General features: G+C 42.5%; 1 protein-coding gene and 1 long non-coding RNA gene across 5 annotated transcripts in view; one reads left to right on the top strand and one right to left on the bottom strand.

Annotated features, from left to right (window-relative positions):
* The window catches only part of LOC135114074 (small conductance calcium-activated potassium channel protein-like), a 157,293-nt gene that overhangs the window by 40,093 nt on the left and 90,606 nt on the right, over positions 1–26,594 (bottom strand). The window lies entirely within an intron of this gene.
* LOC135114075 (uncharacterized) overlaps positions 12,424–26,594 on the top strand; it is a 46,823-nt gene continuing 32,652 nt past the window's right edge. Inside the window, exons 1-2 of the long non-coding RNA XR_010275198.1 lie at positions 12,424–12,972; positions 13,228–13,299. This is a non-coding gene — a long non-coding RNA (uncharacterized LOC135114075). The remainder of the gene's footprint in view (positions 12,973–13,227; positions 13,300–26,594) is intronic.

Genomic DNA, 26,594 nt, shown 5'->3' with positions numbered 1-26,594 from the left:
TGTTTGTTAGGAGAGAGAGAGGAGAGAGAGAGAGAGAGGAGAGGAGGAGAGAGAGAGAGAGAGGAGAGAGAGAGAGAGAGGAGAGAGAGAGAGAGAGAGAGAGAAATCCTATAGGTGTAAAGGAAAGATAAAAATGAGTTTACAGCTATCATTGTATAATTCTCTGTATTTTATTGCCAATGATAATCAGTAGGCGTTCATGCAACTTAAACTAAAAAAAAATAAATAAATAAAAAAAGCCTTACTTATCAACATAATTCTGCGCACGTGCAAAATTTATCTATGAAATTTCCAGAATATTTCTTCACATAATAGAAAATATATTTCTAAAGAAGACAAGAGGAGGGATTAGTGAACAGCTGGTACAGGCGGCTTTTCTCGCACGTGCTTCGTGGGCCAGCGCTACTAACGAGGTGGTGGTCGCAATTCCTCCTCATTATAGAATAAATCACGGGAGATTATTGTTCCTTGAGTATTGCTTTTAGATAACCCACGATAATTGAATAGTCCCTTCCACCCTTCCGCCTTCCAGCCCTGATTCCTCCCTCGCCCGCAGCTGTCTTGCCTCTCTTGCCACTCACACTTCTCAGATTCCGTCCCCTGTGCCACTGTTCCTCCTCCTGTTCTCTTGCAAATAAGTGGAAGGGAAGCTGGTTGTGTTAAATGGTGTCAGCTACTGGGAATTGACTTGAAGGTTTAAATTTTGGTTTTAATAACAAAGCATCTGGTAAAAACGTATGTTAAACTTCGACTTTGAATGCAATATATTTACTTGTTGGAAGGTGTATATGTAAAAATAACAACGTGTGTGTGTGTGTGTGTGTGTGTGTGTGTGTGTGTGTGTGTGAGTGGGTGATTAGGTTCGCGTGGGTATATTTAAATCGTTCAAGGACTCACGAAGCAGCAAATCACACACAAAGCATCAAAGGGGGTTTCACCTGATTGCCTCGCACCTTTGTTTGTCAAATGCCTCCTGAGCAACACTGCGGCACTCCATCAGGCTTCCTACACACCAATGCCTGTAAGGGTTAACGACAAGAAGTTCACCTCTGTAAACCAAACTTGTACTTGGCTTCATTACCCTGTGAGGATCTGGATTCCTAAAGACCCCTGACTGGAGGACATGATTAGCACGTGCCATTCCACTTCTCGGAATAGGAAATACTTGATAGATATGCATTTCTTCATAATTATTGGACCTAGATTTTTAAGGTACCTAACTGGGGGACATGGCTAATGTGTACAGTTCCACTTCCCCAGGTAAAATTATGAGAAAAAGGAATAATTTGTTGTGCTTTTCTTCATTACTGTGAATGTTCCAAGATTTCAGGTGAATAAATAAAAAAATCCAAGTTCAAATATATGAGTAAAGGAAATATTTGATAGATGTGCATGTATTCATTACTGGGAATGTTTTAGGAGTTCATATCGATAAAATAAGAAATCCCTAATCTTATCTTATTCATCTTCCATCCAATTACTCCACCTGATTGCAAATTTCACATTATTATCCACTTACTTGGGACAGCCAGAATTGTATTATGAAGTTCCGACTCGAGAAGAAATTAATTAACATAAAATATAAAGGTTCATTTAAGTAATTTTCACTTTTACTAAGAACTTGCAAAAACTTTCATAACTTGGCATACTCGGAGGACGCAGGAGTAGTCGAGTGTTAAGATTTCCAAGTGGCAGAAGAAAGAAGAATACTGACGATTAACTGGCGACTCTGTGTCTTTCTCGACTTGCCTGGCTATCCACATTCTTCGTGTCCTCTGACTTTCTTCCTATCTTTCTATTCCGGCCTCTTAATCTTCTGCCTCCTTCCTTTTCATTCTGTCTTGGATATCCTTCAAGTCTCATTTTTTTTTTCTTTTTACTTGTTTTATTTTCTTGTGTGAGTGTCTATTTTTTTTTTAAACACACACACACACACACACACACACACACACACACACACAATCTTTCTACTTCCTCTTCACCTCTTTACTTATTTCTCGATCATTTCTCCTGTCTTTACTCTTTTTCTACTCCTTTTCATTTTATCTTCCCAGTATGATACAAACAAACACACACACACACATAAAAAAATAAATAAAAACGTAAACCCGGACTTTCACGAGAGCTATAAAATCAACAATACGACGAAATAGCTAAAACAACCTCTCCAGATCTCAAGAAGAGGGAGGGAACAGAATCACAGAATAGCTCACGATTGCTTGCATCCTTCTACGACTCGCGTCTTTATCACTCAACGTCCAAGGGTCAGATTCTCCCGGGTGGTACTGGTTGTTATGAGCCTTACTGATTGAACTTAATTGTACGTAAACTAAGCACTGACTTTTCATTCCGTTCTATTAAGCTTCTCAGAATCGAGGACTCCCCTTGATCACAGTACTTTACATGCGTGTAGGGTAAGTAATTCTGAGAGAGAGAGAGAGAGAGAGAGAGAGAGAGAGAGAGAGAGAGAGAGAGAGGAGAGAGAGAGAGAGAGAGAGAGAGAGAGAGAGAGAGAGAGAGAGAGAGAGGAGAGGAGAGAGAGATTCAGGTCAGTCAAACAGGAAGGAACTGCCCATTATGTACTAACCACGAACAGGAAAAGACGAAACGATGCACTAAATCTCAGGAAAAAAAAAAAAAAAAAAATAGAAAACACAAGTAAACAAGCTACCCCATGATACAATACCCCAACAGACAACAGAAAACGAGAAAGAGAGACCATGAAAAAATGCAGATAATAGCAACGTTGAATTTTTCTCCCCGGTCAAATGCTGTCGAAAGCACACTAATATTCTTTTTACTTCAGAAGGAAAGAGTTATGAAAGTTTTCTGGTATCGATGACAGGGACAGCGCGTATAAGTGAAGGCTAGCGCGGGTGGAGGCGAGGCGAGAGTGGCAGCGCTGGTGGCAGGAAGAAAAATGAAGTGGAGGCGATATGAAAGAGGGCGATATGGGAGAAATGAGGAAGGGAGGCTGGAGAAAGAGCGAGGAGGTGGTTAAAGGAGCAAAAGGAGGAGGAGGAGGAGAAGTAGAAGGTGGTAGTGGTGAAGGACCAGGACAAGAAGTAGGATGACGAGGAGGAAGAAGTGATGAAGGGAAGAAAAGATAATGGAGGTGAAATTGTAAGTAAAAATGGTTAAAAATGTGATTTGAAAAAGTGAGAGAAGAGAAATGAAAAAAAGGTGAAGTATGAAATATATTTTTAAAAGGAGGGAGCGGAGAAGAAGACGAAGGGGAGTAAGAAAAAGATGAAAAGAGATGAAAGCTTAGAGAAAATAGTTCTATTAAAGTTCTATAAAAGTGGAAAAAAATAATTCAAAAAGAATATACATCGTAAAAGTAAGGACACAATATATCGGGAAATGATGTGCATGAAAGAACTAGACATTAATTAAGGTGAATATGAAAAAAAAGGATAAAGAAGAAAAAGGAGAAAAGTCACCGGAAAAAAAGTGAGGATCAACATAATGATAAAAAAAGAAATATCCAATAACGGGAAATAAACAAAAAAATGGAAATAATTACTATTTTAAATGAGAGAATATACTGAAATTTGAACTTTTGTCAGAAACATATATATTAATACGAGCTTTAGAAAGAAAAAGGGGAATGATGATAATGATGATGATGGTGATAATGACGGCAACAAAGAAGTGTAAGGAGGGAAAGGAAGATAACAAGGAATAAACGAAAGAGATAAAATAGAAAAAAATAAGAAGAATGAGGGACCAAAAAGGGAAATGGCAGATAAAAAAAATATATATATATAATTAAGGTGAACAGTGAGGAGGGAGAGGAAGATAGATAAGAAGTAAAGAAGGGAGGTAAAAAAGACTTGAAGATAGTGAGGGTGTAGAAGAGAAGTACGTAAGTTAAACAAATAGAAGAATCAAAATTAATGAGTTGAAAAAAAAAAAGATAAAGAAACTTGAGACAAAAACAATACAACACGATAACTTTAGAGAAAATAAGAAGAAACAATTAAATAACCACTTTATCATCAAAACCACAAGGAAAAAAAAAATATACACAAAATGTCAACAAACGCATTACTGGAGGTTTTATTTTCAATCATAGTTCACTGGATTTGTTAAGCGAGACTCGTACCTTCCCTCCACCGCCATTGCTTTCCCACACCAGCCGCATTCTCTCTCCCTCAGTATCTCTTCGTCCCTCTGTTCCTTCTTCGTCTCCTTCTCCTTCATCTCCCTGTCCCTTCCTCTCTATACACGATGATGGCACACTAAAGGAGATGATGAAGAATAACTTGGGACTGTTATTGTTTTATCGAGAGAGAGAGAGAGAGAGAGAGAGAGAGAGAGAGAGAGAGAGAGAGAGAGAGAGAGAGAGAGAGAGAGAGAGAGAGAGAGAGAGAGACCAACTTTTGATGCACCCTTAGCACCATATGGACAATATAAGGAACTTAAGATGTTAGTATATCTACATCATGTGCTCTCTCTCTCTCTCTCTCTCTCTCTCTCTCTCTCTCTCTCTCTCTCTCTCTCTCTCTCTCTCGTTGTTGTTGTTGTTGTTTTTCTTTTACTTATTGTTCTTTCGGATTCTGTATCCTTCTCTCTCTCTCTCTCTCTCTCTCTCTCTCTCTCTCTCTCTCTCTCTCTCTCTCTCTCTCTCTCTCTCTCTCTCTCTCTCTCTCTCTTTCTCTCAATACATTCCACCGATGACACAAAACTTCGCCGCATTCCCTGTCTGATCTTGACTTTTGACCCTCAGCATCACTTACATTCAATTCTTCCACACCCCGTTACCACGATTCCGCTTACCTCTCCACTCCCCCCCCCCGCTCAAGGACTCCGGTGTCATGCGCAGCGAAGAGCAATTACCAATGTCATTTATACCATTAATTAAATATCCCCAGCAGCGGCAATTTTGTATCCATCAATGACCATCCAGTGTCGAGGTTAGATCGGACCTGTGATTAAAGTGGTAGGGAACACAAATTAATCACGGGAGAGGGTGACTGAGAGAAGGGAGGGGAGAGAGAGAGAGAGAGAGAGAGAGAGAGAGAGAGAGAGAGAGAGGAGAGAGAGAGAGAGAGAGAGAGAGAGAGAGAGAGAGAGAGGGAGAGAAAGACTTTTGGGGATAAAAGATTTCGGTCCATCTCTCTTCCTTCTCATCTTTTTTTTTTTATCTTTCTCCTCTCTCTCGCTCTCTCTCTCTCTGGCTTGACGAGGCGGATCCGAGCACTCGCCAAGATGTTCCTGCCTTCGTGACTGAATTAACGAGTACATCATTCGAAGCACTCAAACAGGAGGCGTAGAGGGAGAGAGGAAGAGAGGGAGGGAGGGAGAAGAGGTGGTGGTGTCTGAGGGGTGCCAAGGGAAGAAGGAAGGAAGAAAAAAAAGGAAGGAAAGGAGAGAAAGGAATGAAGGAAGGAAGGAAGGAATGGAGGAGGAGGGGTGATTGGTGCCAAGGAGGGAAGGAGGGAAGGAAGGACGGAAGGAAGGGATGAAGAGAGGTGAATGAATTAGTACTGAAGAGAGAGATGTAAAAAGAAGGAAGGAGAGAAAGAGAATATTGAAGGAAGACGAATGAAGGACAGAGAGAAAAAAAAGAATAAATGGGGGAAGTAAGGGAAAAAAGTGAAGGGAAACGAGTGAATGATGGAGGGGAGTCAAGGAGGTGAGTGAATTAACAATAAAGAGAGGGAAAGATGGAAAAGATGGAAGAAATGATGGAGGAAAGAGAAAATGAAAAGAAGCCGAATGAAAGAGGAATAGAAATGGGTGACGGAGAGAGAGAAGGAAAATTGTCGGGCTGGAGGAGGTGAATGAAAAGAGGAATTGATGGGAAACAGGCAGGCGAGTGAAGGGAACGCTAGGAATGAGAATAAGGAAAGAAGTCTGGGGCATAAAGGAAGGAAGGAAAGAAGGGAGGAAAGAATAAGAGGCGGATGACGGAAGTGAATGGTAGCAAAGAGGGTGATGAAGGAATGAGTGAAAGGAGAAGCGATGAAGCATGAATAGAAAAGAAATGTATGAGGGAGAAATGCGATTGAGGGCCTGAAGAGAGAGAGAGAGAGAGAGAGAGAGAGAGAGGAGAGAGAGAGAGAGAGAGAGAGAGAGAGAGAGAGAGAGGAGAGGAGGCAGAAGTGATGTGGTCCTAAGCTGTGATCTCACCTGGATTAAGTGAGTCCCAAAATATGACCCCAACCTTCACGGTTACATTTTCTTCAATGACCTTCAAGGGCGCCTAAGTATACCCCGCGCGGATAACCTCTCAGCCTCTCATCTAAAAATACAGACTTATTTTCACCCAGAGAGAGAGAGAGAGAGAGAGAGAGAGAGAGAGAGAGAGAGAGAGAGAGAGAAAGATACGTATAGGAAAGAGGCAACTAGGAAATGAGAACACATATTCTATTGTTTGTAGTCTTTGCACTGATATTTCTCTTCGGAATTACTGGTTACAGCTCTTACTTGATTTTGTTTTTTTCTTATTTTGCTGCACTTAAATGACCTTTTTCAGATTTCTGGTTTAATGTGTCTTATTATGTTTTCTCACTTCTCTTTCAACGAATATAATAACATTTTTCCATCGCGTCAAGAGTGATATTCTGGCAACAATTTTCAATGTTGTGCTGCAGATTTGCTTCCCTTCATAACACCGTAAAGCGAGGTCAACAAAAGTGATTCAGCAGAAAACATCCCCCTCGATGCAGTTTCTCCTCTGCCAGTAATTCTTAAACTGTGAAGGACAAACTTGTATCCTGAAGGAGCACACTCAGCGCAGCCTTCATTTCGCTGCAGGCCACAAGGGACACAGGAGTGGGAGGCGGCGAATCTCAGGGGAAGGAGAGGTAGTTGGTGCTATAATGACGATAGTTAAGCGCTTGATGGAGGCAGAATGGGCTGGGAGGGGCGAAGATCGTTAAATGGGACTAGCAGCTTCATTTACGACTTGATGATGCCTTGATGTATTGACGAAAATATATATTCCGTAGTGGTGTGTGTGTGTGTGTGTGTGTGTGTGTGTGTGTGTGTGTGTCATACTGGAGTGATATTAGAAGTAAATTTTTTCAAGTATAATTTTTCTTTGAGGAAAATCTTATTATTAACGTGTTCTTTGATTTACGCTATTCCTACAGCGAGGCGGATAATAATACAGTCATGGAAAACGAAAGAGATAGGTGAGGGTGTAGAGACAGTATTATACTCCTCTCATCTGCTCCACCTGCTCCTCTTGCATCTCATCATCCTCACCTCATCACCCTTATCCTGTCTCATTGCGCTAAAAGAGACAAGATGATTAACGATTTGACTGATTCATTCGTAGATTCATCCATTTATATAAGTCGCTAAGCAAGAAGAATCACGTGACGCAACGAACAAGACGCAAAATCTAGAGTGAGTAAATAGTGCCCAGAGGTGAAAATCCTACCTCACAACACACAGGCCATGACCCATCGCAGCAAGGGCGCCGCGCTCTCCAGAGGTTGTTCTGACGAATGGGACGAAAAAAATTATGATAAATGAAAGAAGAAACCACCAGCGATTGATTTACGGGTTTGGACGTGGTGCAGAGAGACGCCCGATTGAGATGAATGGCGGGGGCTGCCTCGGAGCGGAAGAGGGAGAATAATCAACTTGGCTGTGACGGCAGACGGTAGTGTAGCTGGCGGCCTGGAGACATATGACTTTATATTTATCTTTGCGCTCTCTCTCTCTCTCTCTCTCTCTCTCTCTCTCTCTCTCTCTCTCTCTCCCTTCTTCCTGCCACCTGTTCGAGTGTGCTATTGATGTACGGTTTAGGTTGTGCATAGTTCATGAGGCTGCAGGTTCTCTGGGCTTTTCTTTTCCCGTTGGTAGCCTTCATCTGCTGCTTCCCTCAGCCTCCTCCCCACCGCGACCCTCACCGTTTCCTCTGCCGCGTTCCAGTGTCATCCCGTCACACATAATGAACCAATTACTCATTGTCGCTTGGATCATTGTGCCTTTGTCTATTTTTACCATCTGAGTCATACATATTGCAAGGAAACTCAATGGAATTTCGAATTTCTTTGAGTGCTCAATTCAGCATCCCAGACTCTGAACGCGACGCTCGTGAGGAAATTTGCGGTGGTGTCACACTGATGGTGGCGGAAATGCATGATTTTTTTCTTTATTTCTATCCTCCCTTAATCAAATTACCATTCCGCAGTGTGCACATATAAGATTTTTTTTTTTTTTTATGAATAGGATAAAAAAAGAACTTGAAGAGATACTGGAAACAGCAGCATAAAGTATAACTGAGAGGAGAATGCTGCCCCACACAGGCAAGAAACAAAGTTCTTTAGAAAATGTTGGAGGCAGTGCGGAAAAGAGCGAGCAACTCCGGTGTCGGGGGAATCAACTCAGAAAGCTTACTCGAATTGGACTGAAGGATGCTTGCGGATAATCTTTCATGGTTAATCTGCCTGAAGTTTAACTCTGACGAGAACGAGGGGACGACTGCGCTTTCCTTGAAATCTGTGTTATATAAGCACACACATCCTGAAGAAACACGTCTATTCTTATCTTACGTATGATATATGTATATTTTTTTTCATTTCACTCATTATAAAAACTAATGTAGGTCTCGCCCAAATGATATATTACTTATAAATAATGCTATCTTAATTTGATCTCCCCACCTGACTACTTTTTTGGTTGGCAAGGCTTGACAATTTTTTTTGTTTCGTTTTGTCCTGTCAAGTAATGGCTATTTAATTGTACCACGAGGAAGTGACTGCATTTGGATACTACCACGTTCGGCGCTTACATTCCCTCTTTTTTTCTCAGCGTATAAAGTTCACTGTCAAGATTATTGTGAATATAAAAACGCAGATTCCTTTCATACCAGGACCAGCTTGCCAGTATTCAACCATATCTAACTCTTAGTCTACTCCCTGAGCACAGTTTCCACAGCGAACAATAACGAAATATTTGTCTTAGAGGTTCTTCAGTTACCATAAAGAACATTCATCTGACGACTGTGTAACTGGAGGGATTTGCAGTGTGTTGACAGAGATCGGGTCACCGGGGAAGCAGGTACAGATGATGAGGGCTGCGGTTCTTAAATACTGAAGGAGACAAGGTTGATATGGAATGCATGGTGGTGGTGACTGTGGCTGAAGGCAGGAAGACTAGTGAGACGATAAGAAGTGATGAGGGAAGTAATGCTATAGATTCGAACACTATGTTAACTGTGAATGCACCACCTTCCTAAATAAATAAATAAAAAAGTCATGCCTAGAATATACTACACATTGAAAAAATTTGTGTCGTGTAGCTGAAATAGTGACGAGAGCAGGACTAAACAATAGTTGATGGGAAGGTAAATCAAACTGAAGTCACCTTGGAAATTAATGTTGATACTCATGGAATGCAGGCCACGTTCATCACAATTCACGAAGATTAAAGATATGACCATGAGTGGCGTTACTTTATAGCACGTCGAGCAGCGTTCAGCAGCAGTCCGTCACGGCGTGATTCCATTAATACGCGTGGGACAAAGGGCAAAGTGGACCTGAGTCACGCGCTGCTGGAGGCTGGGAGACAATGAACTGATGCGACAGATAGTGTGTTTGTGTAGAGAGAGGCCTGGAGAGGCAGGAGGAGGAGGAGAAGGAGGAGGAGGAGGAGGAGGAGGAGGAGGAGGAGGAGGAGGAGGATGTGTGTGTGTGTGTGTGTGTGTGTGTGTGTGTGTGAGAGAAAGAGAGAGAGGAGGAGGAATGACACACACACACACACACACCACACACACACACACACACACACACACACACACACACACACACACACACACTTTTTTTATTTTTCTACTTTATCTCACATGGCGTCGCTCTAATACATAATACCTCGAGAAATAATATTCCCACAAAAGGATATTCAACGGCACCCTGAGACCAGCGCAGCAGTGACTTGTGTGCGGTAGCGGTGACTTTTACACTGGGACAGACTGACATCTTCTATCATCATCCTTTCACCAACTTGGGACACTTTCGACAAAAGGATATCAGGTTACTTCCAAAACGGAAACTTTGCTTCACTTTGACTTTAACGGGTATTTTCCATTTAGTTTAACCTATCCATATCAGGAGAGAGAGAGAGAGAGAGAGAGAGAGAGAGAGAGAGAGAGAGAGAGAGAGAGAGAGAGAGAGAGAGAGAGAGAGAGACCGGATAACAGTGGATAGGTGGTGCCCTGCTCTAGCTAGACTGGTTCAAATCGACACATTCCATGCAGGCAGCGAGTTTACTTAGCCACGTGGCCAATGACACTTAAATGCAGCCTTGAGTTTTCTTAAGCATTAATTATCTATTTTTGTCTCATCAGCGTACTTAAGCGCAGCTCGAATATCAATTAATCCAAAAAGGAAACTGAAGATTAGGTGGGAAAAGGAGGAAAATTAACTGGAAAATGGTGGCTAAAGTTATTCATCACAGACTTGTCGAAAACGAATCACTGGCGCGTAAATACCTCGAAAGTTCAAAGATGTGGGGGTAAAAAAGATTATTATGAACGATTCTTACCTAAAAAGTCAGAGTTATTTGGCGCTTCATTCCTCAGAGCCGCCTCGTGACAGCCTTGAGGACGAACACAGTGATGGCGCGAAAAAAAAAAAAAATGGGAAAAGATTGTTAGGGAAATTCAAGCTAAGTTCATTAGCACATTTAATCTCTTCGAGGAACGACAGAAACAAAATATCCAACGCCGCTCTGAATGGTACACTACAAAATTTTGGCTCAAGAAAAATGGGAAAGTCTTTTCTGGAGGACGTCCAAGCAATTCCATTTAATGAGACTCAAAAATAAGTACAAAATGTTTTAAGAATGCATTAATTACAGCTTTCAATGCTATTACGAAGCCAAGGGAAAGGAGATGCTAAGGGGAGGAGGAAGAGAAAGAGAAATAGGGTGAAGAGAAAGGCGAAGAGATAGTATTAGGAGCAGGAAGATGACAATTGCAAAGTGCACCATAGAGAAGATAAAGAAAAAGGAGAGAAATTTGCAATGGCTCAGAGTAATGCGAGGAAACAGGTAAAAAACAACAGTGAAAGGAAGGTAAGGTGGAAGGAAATAAGGATCAGGGAGAGTATACAAGACAAGGAAAGAAAGGACAAAAGAAAAAAAAAAAAAGCGTGCGTAAAAGAACTGGGAAATAAAAGAAAGACTAGAGGAAAGAAACAGGAAAAAACGAAGAAAATATGAGGACGGAGCGTTAAGAGAAAACATTGGGGAAGAAACCAGAAACGAGGAAAGAGAAAAAAAGAAAGATCAAGAAAACAAAAAGAAAAGGAGAGGAGATGGACGGAGGAAATCTTGGAGCAAGTGTGGACCACGGGATAAAAGTTTATAGGCTAACTAAACTAGCTGTTATGAGAGAGAGAGAGAGAGAGAGAGAGAGAGAGAGAGAGAGAGAGAGAGAGAGAGAGAGAGAGAAATACTCATTCAATAGCGGTAATGGAGTGAACGAATCTGGTGAAGCTCCAGCGTTAAGTTAGTGGTGGGGGCGAACTGCTTCACGACTGGCAGGGCGCAGGGAGGCGTCCTTACGTGCCCTTCGCTGATATGTCTCCTTGTTATTCAAAAAGATCTCCTTCGGTGAGTCACGTCCACATTAATTAAAATCAACCAGTGAGGCTGGAAATGAAAGAATATTCTTCTTCCTCCCTTGTACTTGAGAGAAGAAAAGGAAAAGTATTTCTTTAAATATGTATATTACAATTCTCCGGAGAGAGAGAGAGAGAGAGAGAGAGAGAGAGAGAGAGAGAGAGAGAGAGAGAGAGAGAGAGAGAGAGAGTTTTTCTTTGTGGGTGTGGGTGTGTGTGTAAATGTCTCTCCATGTCACTCCCTGATGGGTACTCAAGGGAGTTTCGAGGTAACAACAACAACAATAAACATGAATATGTGGCTTTTCCTCCTGAGAAATTCTTCCGTCTCCCCCTCACCCCTCTCTCTCTCTCTCTCTCTCTCTCTCTCTCTCTCTCTCTCTCTCTCTCTCTCTCTCTCTCTCTGCGGCAAGGGTGTACGCCAAGATCAGCTGACGCAGGATGGGTGAGAGCACTTGCCCGGTGTCCATCACTGACTTCCGCCAGACGCCAAGAGAAATGGCCTTATGGATCAACTTTTTATGCAGAGATAGTCAGCATTTTGCCCTCTACCACAGAGTGAAAGTATCCATTTGTCTGCATCCATCCTGCGTCTTGGCTCCCCTTCTGCGTGAGGAAATTAAGCGTCTAGACGGAGAAAGGAAGCAAGCACAGTCCCTCTTTGTTGCTGTGTGCGTGAAGTCGTTTGTTGTGGCAGATGTACGACTATTATATTTTGCAGTGATTTTTGTTTGATATAAAACTCGAAATGTGAATATTGGTATCGATTCCTTTTCATCTCGAATAGATAATGTGATCAGAATAATGATAAACAAATACGTAGAATAATGACCGTACCTGCCTCACGTATCACTATGAATACAGTAAAATTAAAGAAGGTAACTCAAGATGTGCTTCGGTATTCATCTTAACTCAACGTTGTCACTCCTTCGTTTGTCATGATTTACCATTTATTATTCAACTTCCTTATGTCCTGCACTGAACGGCGTCTGTAGGTGCACAAGTAGCATAGAATCAAAGGATAAATGTATTTTAAAATGTTTGTTTTGCAGAAAAATCTACTCAAAGCTCGAAAATTTGTTCGAAATCTGTATCCGAACTCTGATACATTCATCTCTCCCATCACGCGCACCAGTCAGTCACCACGGCGGCGCGGCGGCGGATGTATGACGCTTGTTTGTGTTAAAAATTACCTTTCCAATATTCAATTTTCCGTTCACTTGCAAAATTTGACTATGTTAGTGACAGTGATTCCAATTGCAGTAATAAACAATGCTGTGTCTCGAAAGCAGCAGGCTACCCGAGAGAAAAGTGTGTGGTCAGCGAGAGGAGGAAGGCAGGCATCCCTTATGGCCGCAGCAATTGGACGCCGCGGACACCAGTGCAGGTGAGGTAAACATTTCTTGCGTCGTAACGAATCATCTGAGACTTCTGAATGCGGTAGTAGGACCGTGATTTTCTGTGATGGCATTGGATGGGTAAGAAAAGCACATCTCAGTGTCCTGTGTTCTTTGTCGCTCGTCTGATTAACATTGGCCATAGATATTTACGCAGCAGAATGGTGTGTCGATAAGAGAAGCAGTGTGCGCGACATGCCAATTATCCTGCCAATTGTCCTGCCAATTACCTCACTTTCAAACAGGGTGTCCACGAGAGAGCTCGGACTCTAGAAGGATGATGTTGCTACGTACGCCACAGGATTAGTGTCCGAAAGGTTAGTGTTTTGCAGTGTCTGTGACTCGCAGGATATAACTAGCCAGCAGGGCTAAGGCTTGCTCCACACCGACGTTAAAATAGCCGTTGTGCAGTAATGTGGGTGACCATCAGTGTATTGACACCTTGAGTGTTGGAAGTGTCTGGCAGTTGAGACACGCGTACCAGCGTTGTGGAGGACTGAGGTTTGTCATGATGACTTTCTAAATTAATCATTTATTAGTTGTTGTTTTTTTCAGTGTAGGGCACTGATTTCCGTATTTATTGTACTTTAATGTTACCACACCACCACCATCACCGCGGCGATGACCATTACCACCACTATTTATACCACGTATTATAGTCATCGTTATCACCTCATATGAGACAAAGCTCTGCCTAACTTCCACTCATTTACGTCAGCTGCGGGCCATTCTAGTCAAGGGGTGGGGGGGGTCGTGGTTGGGCCGTCAAACCAATACCACGCCACGCAGGCTTAGGGGGTGGCTATTATAACTCAGTGTTACCACCTGCGGCAATAACCTCGTCTTTTCGCTGTGTAACCTCCCTAGATTAGCTATTCCTGCCACCACAGCTCTCTCTAAGCCATGTCATCGAAACCACTATCACTGCCAGCATTAATCTCGTACACCCTCGCTGCCATCACAATTTAGTCTCCTCTGTCACCATAACCCTGCCATTATCATCCTTACTCTTTCATATATAAGGTGATAGCATGTATGGCATTCCCCAGCCACACAGCCTATATCAGTGCAATATCCGTCACGCTTCTAGTAAAATAAATATCATCGGGTTTTGTGAGTATCGATGGTAGAATTACTAGGTGTGGTAGAGATCGTTGTGGAAAGGAAAAACGCATAAAGTCACTGCAGTTATATCTATACGAGCATATATTGATTTAACTGAGAAAATAATGCCATAGGTTGAAAGTCAATGAGGGCGTTAGGAAAGGAGAAATGAGCAGAGGAGCAGAGACTGGGTAGATGGGTTCTTGGCGGAGGTGACACCCATTGGAGAGAAGCAGGGGTGTCGCTCGAATTCACTGCGTCAGTACCTTTATAATTACATACTGGAGGCACTGATGATGAAATAGAATCTTTATCATTGTGTTCATCATAACTCATCAACGAAGAGAGAGAGAGAGAGAGAGAGAGAGAGAGAGAGAGAGAGAGAGAGAGAGAGAGAGAGAGAGAGAGAGAGAATTTTTATCGGTGCCTCTATTTGCTGTTCAGTGTCAGGAACGATTCAAGAGGTACAGCTATTGGCTATATAAACACAGTGGGCCAGGAAGAGTAAAATTATAGATAAGTAATTTATAGTCTTGGCCTTGCTGCTTCTCTGCGCTGTTAAACATAGGAAGGGAGAGAGTGTGTGTAAATTCCTTATTCTTGCCAATAGTCTGTACTAGCAGTCATCACGTACCATCCTTCTAGTTGAGTGATAGGGTGTAATTTACGGCCTGTTTCTACCTAGCATTAATTCTCGTTAAAACCAGCCAGTTTGTGGAAGGGCTCGAAGTACTGTTGGATCATTAGGGAGTTTCAAGAGATTAGATAGATTTATGGATGAAGATGACAGGTAGATAGATTTATGGATGAAGATGACAGGTAAAGTAAGTAGGTACGTTTCGTATGGAGGTGCCACATGTAAACCTGCAGACCCGACGGCTTCTTGCAGTTTCCCTTATTTTCTTATGTTTTTAATTGCTACGGTTTTTGTCCTTACGTGAATCAAGTGTCTGGCGAAGAAATGGGCAGGAAAAGAGAGAGGAAAAAAGCCATGAAAGAAAAGTGTAAGCTAAGTTATAATATGAATAATTCAAGCGCATGGTGGCAGCACTGACACGCACTCAGGCTCATCCCTCGCACCACCCTCTTCATCACTCATCCATCTCCCTTCCGTACGTCATCACCACCCTTGCCTGATCCTCCTCATCCACCTCCCCTATACTAACACACCCCACCTCACCCCTCGCCTCTCGTTCTCCCCCTCCCTTATGTCCTTTCAACACTGCCTCGTTCTCTTCTCCGTTTTCTTTGGTTCCCCATTTTTTGTTTCCGTTCTCTCTTGGTCAGCGAGCTCGATTCTTCAGTTCATGGCCCGTATAGTGTCGCTGGTTCCTTCTCTCACCTGTCAGGCTTTATCTCGTGGATTTGAGTTCTGTATTGGTGTTTGAATACTGCTTCTCTCTCTCAGATCCATTTTCAAATCTGCCGGTTGTATTTCTCTCTCTCTCTCTCTCTCTCTCTCTCTCTCTCTCTCTCTCTCTCTCTCTCATCAGCTTAAACGAAAAAAGTGCCCTCCGCTGAATAAGAATAAGGATTTAATGCAGCGAGAGTTTCGTTTATTCTGGGAAATTAAAGGGATATAACATATAATAAGAGAGTCGCGTGCGTAAAACTGGGGATCAGGGGACGCTTGTCGGATCATCCAGGTAGAGCCGCAGGGATGTGCTGGACACGAGCAATGTGGGATGTGTGTGTACCATAATGTTATAATGTTTGCCTTGCCGTGTGTGTTTGTGTGTGTGTGTGTGTGTTGATATAAAACTCCCCTTTTCTCTCTCTCTCTCTCTCTCTCTCTCTCTCTCTCTCTCTCTCTCTCTCTCTCTCTCTCTCTCTCTCTCTCTCTCTCTCTCTCTCTCTCTTTCAATGTTTTCTTTCTTTGGAGTTGCACTTTTTTTTATTAAACGACACCTACCATCTATTATCTCTCTCTCTCTCTCTCTCTCTCTCTCTCTCTCTCTCTCTCTCTCTCTCTCTCTCTCTCTCTCTCTCTCTCTCTCTCTCTCTCTCTCTCTCTCTCTCTCTCTCTCTCTCTCTGGGTACACGCTGCTTGTAGTGTCAGGTCGAGCAGCAAAGCACCTTTACTGACCTTTGAATTTCAGCTGAACCGTGACCTTTCGAGTGTCATACGGTACGTGGCGCCAACCCATGAGGGAAAGCGAAGGGAGGGGAGCTGCTGCTGGTGGAGGTGATGGTGGCACTGCTGGTGGTGGTGGAAGAAGAGGAGGAGGTAGAGGTTGTGGTTGAGGCTGGGTTGTCTACTCTGATACTAAAAAAAAAAAAAATTATCCCACAATTCTCATTTTTATTTGGTAGTACAGCTTATTGTAAACAGTGAGGTTGTCGCCAATAAGTCTGCTGCTGTTTGATCCTCCATTGGGTTCCTTTGTGATTCTTTCGAGCTACCTGCCTCTCCGTGACGGCATGTGTATCTAAAGCCTCATTAGGAATGTCTCCTTATGTCTCATTATTTCTCCACTTCCCTTCTGTCATCCACGTAATTCTTCATCCTCATCTTTATCCTTTCCCTCTCTTCTCCTCTTCTATCCCTTCTCGTCCTCAACTCTTCTGTATTTTTATTTCTTTTCCGGTGCATCTTTTCCTCGTCCTTCTCCTTCTCCTTCTTCTTTTTCTCCTCCTCCTCCTCCTCCTCCTCCTCCTCCTCCTCCTCCTCCTCCTCCTCCTCCTCCTCCTCCTCCTCTTCCTCCTTCCTTTCTCCACATTCTTCCCCTTCTTCCTCATCCTTTCTCTTCCCAGTCTTCTTGACCTCTATTTTCCTTGTTTCGTTAGCACATTTTTTTTTTTTTTAATTCTAGTTTATCTTCTTAATCTCTTTCCTCCTTGCTCTTTTAGCACTATTTCTTTTATTTTATTCTATCTCGTCGTCTTTTTTTCGTTCTCTCATATATTTTTTTTTCTTTTTTGTTCGATCCTTTTCACGTGCTGGTCCCAGACTGATAATATCGGAGAATTCTTTGAGTTATATATTTATTTACTACCTGAATGGTCACTTGTTTGCTTGCCTTCGCTTTTCTTATCTGTAATCAGATATAACCTCTCACCTGTTTACCTTTATGTTTCCGTGTCTCCTCTCCTACACTTCTACTGGTCAAACTTTCTTCTCTCTCATCCCATCCCCTTTCATCATTGTTTATGCATGCACTTCTTTTTAGTTTCATTTTCCAGCCTTTATTTCTCTTTTTTCCTTTTTCTATTATTCGACACCTTTCTTTCTCCAATACTGCAGCCTATATCCATTACGGTTCCTTCCTCCCTTCTCCTTTTCTTTCTCTCTTTCATCCTTCCTTCCGTCTTTCGCAATCCCTCTCCTTCTCCCTTTCCATCGCCTGTCTCCATTTTGATACCCCTTCTCTTTTCTTCGGATATTTTTCTCTCCTGTTTTGTAGGTTCTCCCTCCTCCTCCTCCACTTCCCTCTCCCCCACCCTTCTCTTTCATCAGCTCGAACGCCCACGTGTGTGTGTGTGTGTGTGTGTGTGTTATGCGACGTGCAGTAATATGTATTTGCCCAGTATTTATGAAATTGTTTAGATTTTAATTGGCAAACAAAGCAGTTATTTAATGCGTTTGTTTTTAAATGCTTCAAAATTATACTTATTAATTAGTTTGAGATATGGGCTCGACTGCTCGAAACGCAACCGAGAGACTGAAACATTGTGGAAATTCCTAGTTCGAAACCTGTTGGAGGGTTTACGAATCGCCTGGTGGTCTGAGAGGGAGCGGGAATCTTGTTGGGATGGGAAGGGACAGCAAACGTGGTGTTGGGGAAGCGGGAATGTTACAGTGGAGAGCAAGAGGAATACCGAGGCTAATGTTGAGGGAACGAGATTCATTCTGTGTAAGGGAAGGAACAGTGAAGGTGGAATCAAGGGGCTCCTAACCTGTGTATTGGGAGTTGTGGTGATGCTGGGGGTACATATATCGTTGTTTGTTTTTGTTTATTGTGCCATGTTGGTTCCTTTTTAACTCTTTCAATTGCCATGGCAGCAGTTTATTTATTTATTTATTTTATTTTTTTTCTGGATACCGTTAAGTATTTCAAGTATCTTCACAATCAAGGGATGAAAAAAAGTTACTACTACAGTATAATATTTGCATTAATGTGAATAGCAACAGATGTTTTTTGAGAAATTTGGAAATACTCTGAAATAGTGAATGGGTTAATCAGTTTTATTGTCACGTTGTTTATTTATTTATTTATTTTATTTTTGGTTTACTTTGTCCGTTTCGTCGGGCTTTCTTTTCCACAATCATATTTTTATTGCCACGTTATTTTTGTTTCAGTGTTTTTTCTTCCACTAAACTTTATTTCTTGATTGCCCTTTCAATGACCTGACAGGACTATTTTTCAGTTGTATTGGTTTTGTTCCGTCCATTTGCCTCATTAAATCGTGTATTGTCACTTTTTTTTATCATTTATATATTTTGTGTTTACCTCAACGATATTTTGAATCATGTTTTTATTGTCTCACTTTTTTTCTGCTATATGTATGTTTTTAAGTCTTTTTAATCGTTTTTATCTCTTTCCTCCCCATTTCGTCTATAAATTTTTCTTCCCGCTATTTCTTATCAGTCACGTTCTCATTGGTGCATCTTTCCCTTTCCGTGTCTATAGTTTCCGCTCTAATCAACTTTCTTTTCATCATGTTTTCATTGCCACGTTTTTCTTTCCTTAATTATCTTCCATTGTTTCTTGTTCCTTTCATTCTCTCAACCTTTCTCCTGCCTACCTGCCTTTCTTTTCGTCTCCTTCATTTTCTTTGCTGTTTCCATCTTTTTTTTTTTTTTTTTTTTTTTTTATCGTCTCTCGCTTCCCTGCCTTCCTTCCAGTGGCTCTCCTCACGGTTTTCATTTATTTCTTATTTGCAACACTCTTCTAAATCATATTTTTTCAAAGCCGCTTTTTATTTTATATCATTCTTTAATCTTTTGTCCCCTCACCGTCTGTTTCCTTCGCCTTGGCTTTTTATTTTTGTTCCATGCATTTTTTTTTTCGTCCTTGCTGTTCATCGTTTTCTTTTTCTATTATTTCTTTTTTATAGTGTTCACCATTCAGCTGTGGGTGTTGGGTGCCTGAGGTTTATGGCGATGACTCTCTCTCTCTCTCTCTCTCTCTCTCTCTCTCTCTCTCTCTCTCTCTCTCTCTCTTGTCCTCAGATTCAATAAGAGATCGATCGATGTAAAGTAGAAAGGACCTCGAGATATTTTTAACTCGCTTCCAAACATTTTTTTCTCCTACCTCACCTGTCACACCTCTCCTTCTCACACCTTCAGGTACAGTTAAAAAGGCCTTAATGATTCATACAGAGCTTCCTCTTTCATACAGAGCTTCCACCTTCATCCCTCGCCGCAAAGTGTACGAGTATGTGTCATTGTCGGCGCTGTCTCTGAAAATGCTGAAGAGAGATTAAGGTAGAACGAGTCTCTCTCTCTCTCTCTCTCTCTCTCTCTCTCTCTCTCTCTGGATTTGTTTATTTTTACTGTTAGAAATAATTTTACTTTATACTCAACTGTTTTTCTCAATTTTACTTTGTTGTTTTTCTCAATTTTACTTTGTTGCGCATTATACGTATTGCTGCTGTGCCCGTTAACAGTAATAAGTGTGTATGTAGATAAATGGTTATTCTCTTCCGTTTCTCTCTCTCTCTCTCTCTCTCTCTCTCTCTCTCTCTCTCTCTCTCTCTCTCTCTCTCTCTCTCTCTCTCTCTCTCTCTCTCTCTCTCATTCAAATTTACGCAAGGCACTCTAGGTGGAGGCACTGGGGAAACATTTAAGGGCTCACCGTAATCTTGGCCATACATCATGATTAGGCCAGCTAGCATGGGGTGGCGGGGAGTGTAATGACATGCTTGTGTGGCTCCTCTCGCGGTCTTGCCAGGTCGGTGCAGGGGAAGCTAGATACATCACAGTGTAGTTGTAAATATAATCGAGACAACTTGGCTGAGGTTGAGAATGAGATGGTGAGTGGAAGGTGGAGGAAAATTAGGGACGAGAGGGTTAATGGTACGTGTAGAGTGGTTGTTAGTCTCTCTCTCTCTCTCTCTCTCTCTCTCTCTCTCTCTCTCTCTCTCTCTCTCTCTCTCTCTCTCTCTCTCTCTCTCTCTCTCTCTCTCTCTCTCTCTCTCTCATTTCCATTTCTGTTTCTTTGTTTTCACATTTTACTTTGATTTTCTTTAGGTTAATTTTGAGGTATTTGTTTATTTATTAATTTATTTTATTTTCATCGTAGGTCTCTCTATCCTGCGCCTCCTTGTCCTCCTCCTCCTCCTCCTCCTCCTCCTCCTCCTCCTCCTCCTCCTCCTCTTGCTTTCTCTCATATGTCTTCATTCTCCATCTTTTTTTTTTTTATTTAAATTTTTCATCTTTCTGTTTTCTTGCTCATATTTTCTCATTCTCTTCCACTCCCGTTTTCTGTTTTCTTCTTTCCTCCTTATCCTCCTCCTGCTTCTGCTGCTGCTGCTGCTGCTGCTGCTGCATTCCCTTCCTCCTGCATTCCCTTCTCCATCTCCTCATTTTCCTTCGCTTCTTTTAACTTTTTTTTTCCTTGTCTTCATCCTCCTCCTCCTGCTTTCCGTCGTATATCCTCATTTTCTTTTTACTTTTTTTGTTCTACTCCGCCTCGTCCTTCGTTCTTATAGCTTCTTCTTAGCCGTCCATTACCAGTTACCCCCCCGCTACCTTCATTGCTTCTTGCCCTCCTCCATCTCCTGCATCCCTCGACTCTTTTCCTCACGTGTTGCTTAAACCCTTCAATATTTGTCTTATTTTTGCCCTCCCACGGTCACATTTTTCCTCATCATCTCTTTTCGCCTCCATTCTTCTCGCTCTCTTGACTCAAACGACTTAGACGCTTCGCACTCTCCAATACTCAAGTTTTCCTGCCAGCTTTCATCGCTCTCACTCCTCCTCCTCCTCCTCCTCCTGCTGCTGCTGCTATCGACGTCACGCCCCGCCCACACATCCTTCCCATGGGCGTGGCTTTCTTGATCATCTGTCGACACCCATCCTCAGCGCTGGGTGTGGCCCCGATCTGTGTCCTTCGCCAGGCCGCCCTTCCTTCATCTGGTAGATATTCGGTTTCCGATGAGTATTGAGAATATTCAACATTAATGTATTCCACGGTGCCACCTCTCTTTTTTTTTGGTTTGTCTTTTTTTTTTCTTCTCTCTCTTTGTCCTTTGTTTTGTATTGTCTGCCGTCACGTGTGTCTTTCGTTATTTATCAGTTTTCGTTTTTTCGTTATTTTTTTTGTATCTTTTGTTTGGTCTAGTTAGTTGCTCGCATTCATATGTTTCTCTCTCTCTCTCTCTCTCTCTCTCTCTCTCTCTCTCTCTCTCTCTCTCTCTCTCTCTCTCTCTCTCTCTCTCTCTCTCTCTCTCTCTCTCGCCCGCTTTCCCTGCTATATGTTAGCTATATGTTAAAAAGTCACATTCATTCGGGATTACTCATATTTTTCAATTTTTACCAATTTTCCAATATTGTCCTTTGTCTTACCATCTTTGCTTGACACACACACACACACACACACACACACACACACACACACACACACACACACACACACACACGTAAGCCTCCCATCCTCCCACGTCCTCTCACTTTGTACTTTGTGCCTCTGTAGCTCCACTTTCGTCTCAATCTATCATTCCTTTCGTTATTACATTCCTCTCTCTCTCTCTCTCTCTCTCTCTCTCTCTCTCTCTCTCTCTCTCTCTCTCTCTCTCTTGCTTCTCTTTGTTTGATTTTTCACCTTTTCTCTTTCCCTGTTTGTTCATCTCACTTCTGTTACTTCACTTCCATGTCTTCGTCATCCTCCTTCAGGTTTCGAGCACTTACTGACCTCCTCATTACTCATTCATCCACCTTTATCAGCTTCCAATATTCCATCTATGTGTTTTGATTCTTGCCCTCTCTGTCACATCCTCGTTTCTCTTGTTCTATTCTTCTAAAGTCCCTCCAAATTTCAGTTCTTTCTGTCTTCATCTCTATCGTCCATCTCCTCCTATAACCCAATACCTTTCATTATTTAAAATCGTCCAAACCTCAGTTCTTCCGCAATTCGGCTCTCCATGTCACTGTTTCTTTGAGTCTTTTCTTTCCTTTACTGTTCCATCTATAGCCCAATCCATTTTATATCCTTCATTTCAACCATTTCCTGGCTTCAACTTTTCTTGCCTTCGACTTCTCAACGTTTTACTGTCTTCCGTTACGTCTTTCCTTCAGCACTCCGATCTTTCTCCCTCTCCACCTCCGCTTCCTGTGTCATCCTCACTCGGGCTAAGGAAATTAATAGCAGAATCGGGGTCATCTTTTCCAGCTGCACGGGGCGGCTTCCACTGATGAAGGGAGTCTGTTGTTTGCTAATTACATTATCCTTTGTGATTGACTTGTCCGGTTAGATAAATTTTGTGTGGGATGTGATGCTTGGATTGGTTACAGTAGCAGGCTAGTTAGGTTTTTAGCTCGTGGAGTTGAAGCTGGACAGAGAGAGAGAGAGAGAGAGAGAGAGAGAGAGAGAGAGAGAGAGATTTTATTAGTATTTTCATATTTCCTTTGTACAAATTATGAGTATTAATCTTTGTATATGTGTTTTTGTAGTTTCAGTAAGTCTCTCTCTCTCTCTCTCTCTCTCTCTCTCTCTCTCTCTCTCTCTCTCTCTCTCTCTCTCTCTCTCTCTCTCTCTCTCTCTCTCTCTCATATTGTTCCCCCTCGTCCCCTCCCAGCCTGCGCCTGTCTTGCAAATCACCTTCATTTTCCACTACCTTGCGTTGGGTCGGGTTGAGGGCTGCGGGTTGCCGGGATCGAGGCCAATCTTCGCCCGGAGGTCAATTTTAGGGGTGCCAAGATACCGATAAAGGACCCTGGGATGTCGGGTCCAGACGCTCATATGTGCCACTTATCATCCTCATCATTATCATTTCTCGACACTCTACTAATTCACTGTACGATGATGGTCTCTGCCTGTGGTGTTGTGGCTTTTATGTGGTGCTTTCTTGCGTTAGTTTGTTGTTTTTAGTAGGTCAAGTTGGTGTTAGTTTTGTCCTTTCTGGTTTGTGCGTTGTTCTCTTGGTTTCTCTTGTGACTATTTTTCATTTTATGTGGGTTAGGTTTTAGTGTTAAGTAAGCCTCTATTTAATTGGTACTTAGTTTGACTCTAGGAATGTTTTGATCTTGCTAACTCTGATTGTTCTTTATGTTCTTGTTTTGACGTAATGTGCTGCAGGTGTGGCTCTGTAATTCGATTAGGTATTGATGTTAAATGGGTTTTGATTCAATGTTTTCCAGCTTACCTTAAGGATTAGTGTCGTATGATTATAATTCACCTTCCCTATAACATATTCTTTTGTTCGATTTTCTATACTGCCATACTCTTAATTCAGTATATATTTAGGTGTTATGTGGTCTAGCTCTCCCCGTTACAATGTTATATTACGTAGTGGCATGGCGATGTTTGTCCTTCCCGTTCAATGCTGTATTGATATCTTCTTTTGTTAGCCATTCTGTTCTTCAGGTCATACCGTGTTGGTTTATGAGTATTACTTCCCTCTGCTCGTTCTTACTATTCTCGGTTTGATTTTCTATACCTCGGTTGATAATCCGCCCTTCGCTTCACATACACGAGTTGTAGATGGTCGGATACTTGGACACGTAAGCATAGGTGACCATCATTCATGAACTCACTTTTTTTACTAAGAACATCTAACATACATAATTAAGTGCATGGATAATTCACGAGGAGAGGAGAGAGGAGTTCCACGTACGAGGTGATAAGAGCATGTGTGAAATTTATTCTCGTTCGCAGACCAGGTGGGCGGGGATAGCGAGATTCCAATGCTGTTTAGGGGGTGTTGATGGTGATTGTACTAGAGAACTGTGTGGGAGAGAGAGAGAAGGAGGAGGGAGGATAAACTGTGAGAGAGAGAGGAGGGAGGATATCTGAAGACTGTGGGAGAGAGGGAGGAGAAGGAGGGGGACCTGAAAACTGTGGGAGACGGAGAAGAGGGATGCCACTGAAGACTGTGTGGGAGAGAGGCAAGAGGTATGGTAACTGAATACTGTGTGGGAGAGAAAGAGGAAGAAACCTGGATACTATGTGGACAGAGGGAGAGGGATGGCAAATGAAGACTGTGTGGGAGACAGGCAGGAGGAGAGGAAAGGAACCTGAAGACTGTCGCGGGGAGGAAGGTGGTGACGTGGTGCTCAACGATAACAGACCGGCGGAAACATTCAAGAGTTTCTGTAGTGATAAAAAAAAGTTTCTCTCTTTCTCTCTCTCTCTCTCTCTCTCTCTCTCTCTCTCTCTCTCTCTCTCTCTCTCTCTCTCTCTCTCTCTCTCTCTCTCTCTCTCTCTCTCTCTCTCTCTCTCTCTCTCTCTCTCTCTCTCTCTCTCTCTCTCTCTCTATGTTATGAGTCTTGTGTGAAGGGAGGGAAGAAAACGGGAAGCCCCCATTCACGACCCTCCAGCCTGCCGTTCTCTCCCGCCCCTTTTTTGGGCATATTTTGGTGTCACTACACGACCTCATAAATGTCCCCTTATGTTACTTTTAGGGCTTTGCTATGAACTGTATTATAGCAGTCTCTCTCTCTCTCTCTCTCTCTCTCTCTCTCTCTCTCTCTCTCTCTCTCTCTCTCTCTCTCTCTCTCTCTTTTGCCACGTTTTTTCATTATTTGTTTTCTTTTTTTTCTTTTTCTTTTTGTGTGTGACTAGTTCGTCTTGTCACGTCCTTCCAATTTGCCTTCTTGTCTTCCCTTGCCTTTCCTTGCCTTCATTCTAGTCTTGCTTTCTCTCTCTCTCTCTTTCTCTCTCTCTCTCTCTCTCTCTCTCTCTCTCTCTCTCTCTCTCTCTCTCTCTCTCCTTTTAGCAGTATTTCTCCTGTCCCTCTTTACTCCTCCCACTTCATGTTCCTCACTTTCGCCTCCCTTTCCTCCACCATCCTCTGTCTATTTCTCTTCCATTTAAGCAATATTTTTCTTCATCCCTCTCCGTTCCTCCTCCTTCGTGTTTCTGACCTTCGCCTTCCTGTCTTCTTGATCCTCGCTTTCCTTCTCTCACTATTTTTCCTGTATCCAACTCCTCCTCTTTCCTCCATTCCTCAGCCTCTCTCTTCATTGTCTCTCCCTCCTTGCCTCTCCACTTCATCTTCAGTGCAAGTTCCCTTCGGCTCATTCCAGAGTCTCTTACCTTCCTTCACTTTTTTGTTCTTCCTCCGCCTCCTCTTGGTTCTGTCTAGCATCTCATTCACCTCCTTCCTTCCGTGCTCTCTCTCTCTCTCTTCCTCGCCACCCTCAACTTGCCTTCCTCTTGCCATCCTTCATTTCCACCTTCTTACCCTCCTTTCTCTTCCTCCTTTCCCTTTTCCCCACGGTTCTTATTTCTTAACTTTTTTTTTCCCCGTGTACAGTCTCTAATTATTCCACTCCATTGTTTTCCTGCCCTGTTCTCAGCTTCCTTCTTCCATAATCTTTTTTTGTTGTCTCTGATATCTCCTCTTTTACTTCCTCTTCCTCGTTTTCGTCTCCACTTCACTGGTTCTCTTATCCACAGCTTCTCTCTCGTTATCTCTACATCCACTGCTCTCTTTTTCTCTTACATATACCGCCCTTCTCTAATCTCTCCGCTACTATTTCTTTCCTCGTTTTCGTCTCCTGATTTATTTCTTCTCTCATGTACAACTTCTCACTCTCTCATCTTCTCTACTCCTACGATTTTTTCTCTTTTCCTCTCCTACATTCATCGCCCTCCTTCCCTCCTTCGCCGCCGCCCTTCACTATGGTCTAGTTCCCCGCCGCCCACTTCTCCGCGTCGTCCTGGCAGCCTCGTGAGGCCGGAGAGGCTTAACACCCTCGCGCTTCTGCCAACTTAAAAGCGAAACACGTCACTATCTAAATACAGTCTATTTTATACTCTGTCATGCTGGAAAAGTATATTGTATCGTACATTTTGTTATGTACAGTATTGTTACGCGTGGAATAATAGTCTGTTGCGAAACGTGACCTTTGATATGCTTTGTCATGTATAGAGCATTGTCTGGCATACATGTTTTCACGGGTAATGTATTCTGTCCTCCGCTGTTATATATTTTATATAATCACGCGTTGCCTCTCAAAATCTGGTAACTGAACTCTAACAGAACAGCGGCGGCAAGTACTTGTGTATATATTATGGCAACTCCTGCAGCGTGGAGGGGCACACGCTCACGAGGCAGAAGGAAATTTAGGGGACAAGGGATGAAACGGGAATTAATGGCATGTCATGTAGGAACGCGAGGCGACAAGACTAGGAAGCCGCTGCTGCCACCGCCGCTGTTACCAACATCTTGGAATCGTGTCGACAGTGTAATATACGAGTATCTATATATCTATATATCTATCTATCTATCGATCTATCGATCTATCGATCTATCTATCTATCTATCTATCTATCTATCTATCTATCTATCTATCTATCTATCTATCTATCTATCTATCTATCTATCTATCTATCTATCTATC

The sequence above is a fragment of the Scylla paramamosain genome, chromosome 27 (genome assembly GCF_035594125.1).
Source record: "Scylla paramamosain isolate STU-SP2022 chromosome 27, ASM3559412v1, whole genome shotgun sequence".
Taxonomy (NCBI): domain Eukaryota; kingdom Metazoa; phylum Arthropoda; class Malacostraca; order Decapoda; family Portunidae; genus Scylla; species Scylla paramamosain.
The sequence above is the reverse complement of the archived record's forward strand: the minus strand, read 5'-3'. Positions and strand labels throughout refer to the sequence as shown.